Source organism: Magnolia sinica, unplaced genomic scaffold, assembly GCF_029962835.1.
Source record: "Magnolia sinica isolate HGM2019 unplaced genomic scaffold, MsV1 ctg238, whole genome shotgun sequence".
Taxonomy (NCBI): Eukaryota; Viridiplantae; Streptophyta; class Magnoliopsida; order Magnoliales; family Magnoliaceae; genus Magnolia; species Magnolia sinica.
Window position 1 is genome coordinate 99,265 of NW_026682788.1, and position 8,471 is coordinate 107,735.

General features: G+C 39.2%; 1 long non-coding RNA gene across 2 annotated transcripts; it reads left to right on the plus strand.

Moving 5' to 3' along the window:
- Positions 1-6,646: 6,646 nt before the first annotated feature.
- On the plus strand, positions 6,647-7,591 carry LOC131236134 (uncharacterized). Of its 2 annotated transcripts, none has more exons than XR_009166563.1 (2): positions 6,647-6,813; positions 6,919-7,591. It is a non-coding gene; the product is annotated as an uncharacterized LOC131236134 (long non-coding RNA). The 2 variants fall into 2 exon arrangements; XR_009166562.1 differs by having other exon boundaries at positions 6,647-6,763.
- Positions 7,592-8,471: the final 880 nt, after the last annotated feature.

Here is an 8,471-nt window from a genome sequence, read left to right on the forward strand (position 1 = left end):
TCTGGTAGTTGGAATGCTGGAGTTAAAGAATTAGCAAAGGCTTCTATTGTGGTTCTCAGATGTCGAAGAGCATCAAAGCATGCCTGCCCTATTGCCGACTGGTCTCATCTTCTGTTTTATGGCTGTGATTTGCCGAGAAGATGTTGCAGCTACTTTCAGTCCCAGCTGATGTACGGTTTTGCCTATGACATTCATGTGCATTTGTAGTCTGAAAACATTAAACAGACCGTTATCTGTTTTATCGGTATCGTACTGATTACTGTCTTGATGAATGTTAAATGGGTGAAACATGCACGCACATGTTTAATCATTAATCGATTATGATTGTGTGAATTATTTTTTGAATGACTATCAGGTGTAAGATTTCAAAAAAAAAAATACAAACAAATCTGACAATTTTTTATTTTAAAATTCGCAGATATTTTAGCGACGGACTACATCCGTCGCTAATTTCAAAACAACACGGATTGGGGTTCGTCGCTACTCATATTAGCGACGGACTTTATTCGTCGCAAATATTTTAAATGACGAATAATTGAGTTGGTTTTTCCGAATTTCAGCAACGGATTTTTTATTTTTTGCGATGGATCTTATCCGTCCTTATTCGGCCAACAAATTTAAGTTAGTCCTTTTGGACAGTTTCCCCAAGTGAAAATACACGTCTATTTCCAAACAAATTAAGTGAAATTGTAATAAGTGGTTATTTCCGGAGCATTTACAGTGAATTTGGAGAATCAAACAGGCTTTACCACATAAAACTGTCAAGAATATAGGAATGCGACCTGCACCTAGAGCCTAGGCCGACACCCACCTGGGATGGGTGTAGCTAAGGACCTGTTAGGATCAAGGGCCTGTTTGGGAGCGTGGATTTGAAATACTCCCGTTATGTTTGGCATCCTGGATTGGAAATCAACTTTAATCCAATGTCTCATGTCCAGTACATCTGAGTTGTGGAAAAGGTTGGCCCTGTTACGAAGATCACTTAGCATAGAGGACAGGTGGATTTATTGTGTTGGAGTACGGACCAAACAAACTAATGCCCAACAGATGAACGGTCTGGATATCTTTCCTGTCTTGAAACTTTTATATATATTGGATGTGGTGCAGGCAAAAGACTACAACAGCACACAGCAATGAAAACCAAAAGTAAAAAACCACTAAAGCTGGAAGCGGATTGTCTGTTGCACCCGCCCAAAGGTTATCCCTGTGGGCTCAGGAAACGGATTGGCTACTCCCCCTGCCATCAGCCGATGGCTGATGGTCGGTGCCCCGTGGCCCCCATCATGATGTATATGTTTCATCCATTCCGTCCATCTATTTAAATCTGGGCTGGATTTAGTTTGGTTCCATTTTAGTGTAAACCAAAATTAAAATCAGGCCCATTTAAAACCACTGTCCAAACTGGGTTGGATCAAGTTGATTTTGAGAGGACTTGGACTTGACTTATTAATTAGCAACTTTTAGGCCTAGAGCAAATTTTGAACATAAGCCAACTTAGGTCTAATGACCCTTGGATCGATTTGACACACTTGCACCCTACATCTATTTAGCTATTCTAGGAACTCCTTTCCTTCTAAATCTTTTTCTTACTCATTAGGGGGATGATGTGTGTTGGAAACGGTGGTGGATTTGTGCAAATCCAAAACCATGTGAGAATCATATGAGCTAGCTGTGCATACCGTGTGAGCTAGCTGTGAGATTAGATTTTTTTTTTCTAAGTTTAGATTGCTAGTTGTGTTAAGATAAATAGTAGATTTCTTTTTGGAATTTTCTTTCTTTAGTTGCCCTTAAGAAGCATCTAGATAGGGATTTTTTTGTCTTTTCACGTAAGGAGAAAAGCCTATAAATGGCACCAGTGTAATCGTTTCTATGCATTCAAAAGTTCTATATGAATGATCTGTAGAAACTTCTTTCGCTTTTTTTTTCTTTTTTTTTTTTTTAAATTTTTGTTTTTGTGGTGGCTGTAGCCACTCGTCACAAAAGGTGGGGTTTACGACCCAACAAAGTGGTATCGCCGTCAGTTGTGGTGGGCCCATAACCCACAGTTCCCAGTTTTTTCTAGAAAAAGTTTCAGCAAAAATCTGTTAAAAAAAAAATCGATTGCAAAAAAAAAAAAAAAAATCTGTTTAAAAAAATATATTCAAATTTCTATTTAATCCATTTCACAGGATGGCCAATAAAATCAGTCATTCCTTTAAAAAAATAGAAAAGATGGCCAACACAATCTAGCCGCAGGTTCCTAAGTTGTTAAAGGACAACTATGAAAAATGGTGCATCCAAATGAAGGCATTGTTCGGGTCGCAAGAACTATAGGAGATCATCACCAATGGGTATGAAGAACCCACTATGGAAGAAGAAGCCACCTTCACCAATGAAGAAAAGATCGCTCTAAAAATTCAAAGGAAGAGAGACAATAAGGCTTTGTTTCTCCTCTATCAAGGGTTGGATGAATCCACCTTCGAAAAGATTGCTAAAGCAATATCAAACAAGCAAGCATGGGACACCCTTGATACCATCTTCAAGGGTGTAGATCAAGTGAGGCGGGTTCGCCTTCAAACATTAAGAGCCGATTTCGAAGCGACTCACATGAAGGAAGGTGAGAATATTACTAATTATTTTTCGCGTTTGCCTGTAACGGTCATTAATTTGAAAAGAAATGGTTAAAAGATTGAAGATGTCCGAGTTATTGAAAAGATACTTCGATCCTTCACAACTAAATTTGAGCATGTAGTTATGGCGATCGAAGAATCAAAAGATATTGAGAAACTCTCCATTGAGGAGTTGATGGGATCGTTGCAAGTTTATGAACAACGAATGCAGAAGAATATCAGTTCCATGCCAATGGAACAAGCTTTGGATTCAACATTGACTCTGAATGATAACAATGGTGGACATGGAAGTTCACAACGTGGTAGACGTTTTGCTAACAATCGCGCAAGAGGTAGAGGGCACAGATACCAACAAAGCTATGGCTAAAACCAGTAGAAAAATACCAATTTTCGTGGAAGAGGAAATAGTAGAGGCAGATCGATGCGTGGACGAGGAAGTACAAAGCACATCTAATGCTATCATTAACAAGCTTGGCCACTATGCATCTACTTGTTGGAGTAAGCTGGTGAATCAAGACGAGCGATCTAACTATGCCGAAGCATCAGGACATGAACAAGAAAGCCCCACACTTCTCCTTGCATAAGAGAAAGACAGTGATCAATAGGATGTATGGTATCTCGACACGAGTGCAAACAATCACATGAGCGGCGACAAGAAACTCTTTGTGGAACTCACTAAAGGAGTTAATGGCGATATAATGTTTGTAGACTTATCAAAAATGCCAGTGAAAGGTAAAGGCAAAATAAAATCTTTTAAAAGAATGGTGTTCCAAACTATATCTCTAATGTGTACTACGTGCCCAACATGAAAAGTAATATACTGAGTCTCGGACAACTCCTCAAAAAACGGTATGTCATACACATGGAGAACTCTTCTCTTTCCATAAGAGATATGCATGGACGTTTGATTGTAAAAGTCCAGATGGCGAAGAATCGTATGTTTCTTCTCCATATAAACACAATACTTAAGAAGTGTTTTCATGGAAAAGTAAAGAATGATTCCTGGATGTGGCATCTTCGCTTTGGCTATCTAAATTTCAGTGGGCTAAAACTTCTATCCTCATCAAGCATGGTGTATGGCTTGCCTGCTATTGAAGCTCTAGAACATGTGTGTGAGGCGTGCACACTTGAGAAACAACAAAGGAACTCCTTTCCGAGTGGAGTATCCCAAAGAGTAAGAGAACCGTTGCAGTTGGTTCACACTGACATCTGTGGACCATTAAAGTCAATCTCTCTTGGAGGTAATAAATACTTTATTACCTTTATTGACGATTTCAGTAGAAAATTGTGGGTGTATGTAATCAAAGAGAATGCTGTTTTTACTATTTTAAAAAATTTTAAGGCCCTTGTTGAAAAAGAAAGTGGTCTTAAAATCAAAACCCTCCGATCTGATGGAGGTGGGGAGTACACCTCAAATGTTTTTCGAGAATATTACAGGGAATATAGCATTAAGCAACAACACACTGCAGCGTACACGCTACAACAAAATGGAATTGCGGAATGGAAGAACCGCACCATCCTCGATATGACGAGGACCATGCTAAAGGAGAAAAGTCTGCCAAAGAATTTCTGGGCAGAGGCAGTTGCATATACTGCTTATCTGCTTAATAGGTGTCTGACCAAGAGTGTCAGATTCCAGACACCACAGGAAGCATGGAGTGGATACAAGCCGAACGTGGCGCACCTTAAGATCTTTGGGTGTGTCGCATACGCTCAAGTTCCAGAAGCGAGAAGAAAAAAGCTTGATGATCATGGTGAGAAGTGCATCTTCATCGGCTACAGCGAAGACTTAAATGCATACAAGCTCTACAACCCACTAACCAATAAGCTGGTGGTGAGTAGAGATGTGGTGTTTTGTGAGGAAGAAGCGTGGAAATAGAATGAGGGAAACTCGGCCAAAGAAAAACAGGTCGAGGTCGAAGAATACGAAGAAGAGAGACATGAGAAGCAAGAGCAAACACCCACATCAACCCCTTCGGATCACATAAGTCCAGGAGTATGTTCCATCTCTCCTAGAAGTACTTCATCAAACTAGAATTCATCCAGCACATCTTCATCCAATTCTCCTTCACCCTTGGCTCCTATTAAAATGAGAAGCCTCAACGACATCTATGCAGAAACTGAGGAAGTGAATTTACTCTGCCTGTATGCGGACCACGAGCCTCTCACATTCGAGGAGGCTGTGAATGAAGAATGTTGGAGAAAGGCTATGGAAGAAGAGATTCATGTCGTCGAGAAGAATCGAACATAGGAGTTGACCTCACTCCCCAAAAGCCAGAAGACCATTAGTCTCAAATGGGTATACAAAATCAAGTGAAATGCTGATGGTAAGATCAAACGATATAAAGTAATGCTCACAACAAAAGGTTACAAACAGAAATATGGGGTAGACTATGAAGAAGTTTTCACCTCGGTTGCTCGCCTTGACACTGTAAGAATGATTATCTCCCTTGTAGTTCATCACAGTTGGATGATTTACTAGCTGGATGTGAAATCTGCATTCCTAAATGGGGCACTCGAAGAAGAAGTATACGTTGACCAGCCTGAAGGCTTTGTCATGCAAGGGGAGGAACACAAGGTGTATCGGCTAAAGAAAGCTTTGTATGGGTTGAAGCAAGCTCCCCATGCTTGGAATGCATAGATCGACGGTTATCTTCAAGAGAATGGTTTTGTCAAATGTCCGTATGAGCATGCCGTCTACATAAAGAAGAATGCCCGTGGTAATATGCTTATTGCCTATTTATATGTCGATGATATGCTGTTCACTGGGAACAGCCAGGTGATGTTTGAAGAATTCAAGCAGGCTATGTTCAAAAAATTCGAGATGACTGATGGTGGATTGATGTCCTTCTTCTTAGGCATTGAAGTGAAGCAACAAGTCGGTGACATTTATATATCCCAGAAGAAGTACACAAAGGAACTTCTTGAGAAGTTTTAGATGATCGACTGTAAAGCCGTAAATACACTGGTTACAACAGGCCTGAAGCTCACAAAAGATGGAGAAGGAAGAAACGTCGACTCAACCCTATTCAAGACCCTAATCGGAAGCTTAAGGTACCTCACAATTACTAGGCTAGATATAGTATACAGTGTTGGGCTTCTAAGCCGGTATATGGAAGCCCCAAAAGAGTCACACTAGCTAGTTGCAAAACGAATACTTAAATATATCAAAGGGACTATTGAATTCTGTCACTTTTATCCATACGATGATGAGGCGATGCTGTATGGATACTCTGATAGTGATTGGGGAGGTGACCAAGATGAGAGAAAGAGTACCACAGGCTATGTATTCTATCTTGGAATGATTGCTTTCACATGGAATTCGAAGAAGCAGAGTGTGGTCACCTTGTCCACATGTGAAGCAGAGTATGTGGCAGCATCGTCCACTGTCTATGAGGAAATTTGGCTGAGAAACCTACTAAAGGAGCTAACGCATCCGTAGGAAGGATCCACAGTCATATATGTGGATAACAAGTTGGCAATCGAACTAGCCAAAAATCCGGTGCAACATGAAAGAAGCAAACACATTAATACCCGATATCATTTTCTGAGAGATCACATGAAGCAGAAAACGATGAAATTAGAGTATTGTCATACTACCTAACAGGTGGCAGATATTTTCACAAAGGCATTGCTGATGGATGCATTCAAACGACTAAGAACGATGCTCGGAATGAAGTCGGTTTTGGTTTGAAGGAGAGTGTTGGAAACGGTGGTGGATTTGTGCAAATCCAAAACCATGTGAGAATCATATAAGCTAGTTGTGCATACCGTGTGAGCTAGCTGTGAGATGAGATTTTTTTTTCTAGTTTGCTAGCTGGGTTAAGATAAATATTTAGATTGTTTTGGATTTTTCTTTCTTTATGCCCTTAGGAAGCATCTAGATAGGGATTTTTGTCATTTCATATAAGTAGAAAAGCCTATAAATGGCACCAGTGTAATCGTTTCTAAGCATTCCAAATCTCTTTCAAGGCTCTCTCTCTTTCAGTTTTCTTTTTTTTTTAGTTCTCTGTTTTTCTGGTGGTCTAAATCTTTCTCTTACTCATTAGGGGGATAATGTCATTGTTGTCAGATATGTTGATCTAAAAGCAGCATCATTCGACTGCCTAAGAATATGGATGTGGAGATAAATAATATCATGGTTTGCCATGCAGGTACATTGATCTAAAACCATGCAGTACTTGACTTCCTGAGAATGGATATGGTACATTGATCTTTTCCCCATAGTTTTCCATATCTTGGATTATTTTTGTTTCCCCTTGTGTTGATAGATTCATTTTAATATTTGGCTATGTGGTTATCATTGCAGTTGGTTCTGCATGATATTAAGTTGAATTCAACATCATGAGACTGCATGTTAGATCTGCATCTTGTTTTTGCTGCATGGAGGATGGAAATTCTACTCGAGATTGTTCAGTTTTAGTGAAAGTGGTGAACTAAACTTGATAATGTAGACTGAGGAGATCTAGTCAATGTGGGATAATTAAATTTACATGATGATCTGAACCATTCTTTCGATCTGGGACAATTATGAACGGGTCATATAACAAAATTACAGTGATTGTACAGTCCCAAGCATTTGTTGGTATGTTACCCTTACCTGCAATTTCCTGTTTTTGACTTTATTATAGACAAGATCTTGTAAAACTCGGTTCCCTAATTTCTGGCTTCTACGAAATGACCGAAGTGAACTTAATGCCGACCAAATACATACTCATATTTTCGCTTTATAAATTCAATGCAAGTTACATTACTGAAGTGAAAGTGAACCTGACATATCTGAATGACAAATTTTGTGTACCTGGTTTGTTCCTGGAGTTTGGATGAGTGGTTGGTGTTGGAAATGAATCATTCCTCTTATTCAAATTCCGCATATTTCCAGCAATTGAAGTCTTATGGAATGGATCAGCTGTACCTCTGTTATGTGGTACGCTCTGGATCTTAAATCATTTATATTGTCTATGGTTTTTATGCTCTTTTCAGTTTCTTGATCATGTAACCTAAAACTATTTGAGAGTTGTTTGTGTTTATGAGTGTAAGATCATATATCATGTAATGTCAGTGTTGGTCTCTTTATACTTTATATCATATGCATTTGGTCTTAAGATCCTAGTAACTCTTTCTGTGAGTAGTTTTGGACCTGAGCAATTCTGAACAATACCTCATGAAATAAAGAACAAAAGAAGAAGAAGAAAAGAATAAAGAACAAAAGGAGGGAGGGTGGAGGGGATTCTTCCAATCTGAAAGACTTTTGAATGGGCCCTTTAAATGTTTTTTTAATAAAAAATAAAAAATCTTTAGCTTATGTGCTTATGTGATTGTTTTAGGAGCATTTGATGGCGTCTTGGAGCTTCTGGTTCGTGCTGGCAGAAGTCTGCCTAAAGCTATCATGATGATGATACTTGAGGCGTGGCAAAATGTTAAAAACATGGATCGTGATATAAAGGCCTTGTACAAATATTTTTTAGCTCTTATGGAGCCATGAGATGGACCTGCACTTATATCATGTAAAGTTTGTGCTGGAATTGCTTCATGCTTTAATGATTCTGCATGTTACATGAGTATTTTGAACTTATATTTATTATATAAATGTAGTTACTAATGGCGGCTATCTTGGAGTGACATTGGACCAGAATGGATTGCGCCCCGGTCAGTTTTACATCACACATATTGGACCCGTGATCATGGCTAGTGAGGTTGGTGTTGTAGACATCTGCCAGGAGATGTGGCTAGGAAAGGAAGACATATGATCGGTCCGAAGGGGACCTTACTGAAACAGTTCATGTGGAAGGCTATGTGGCAGTTCATGTGCATTTGTATTTTATTTTGAAAACTTTAAATAGACCATTAATTATTTTGTTG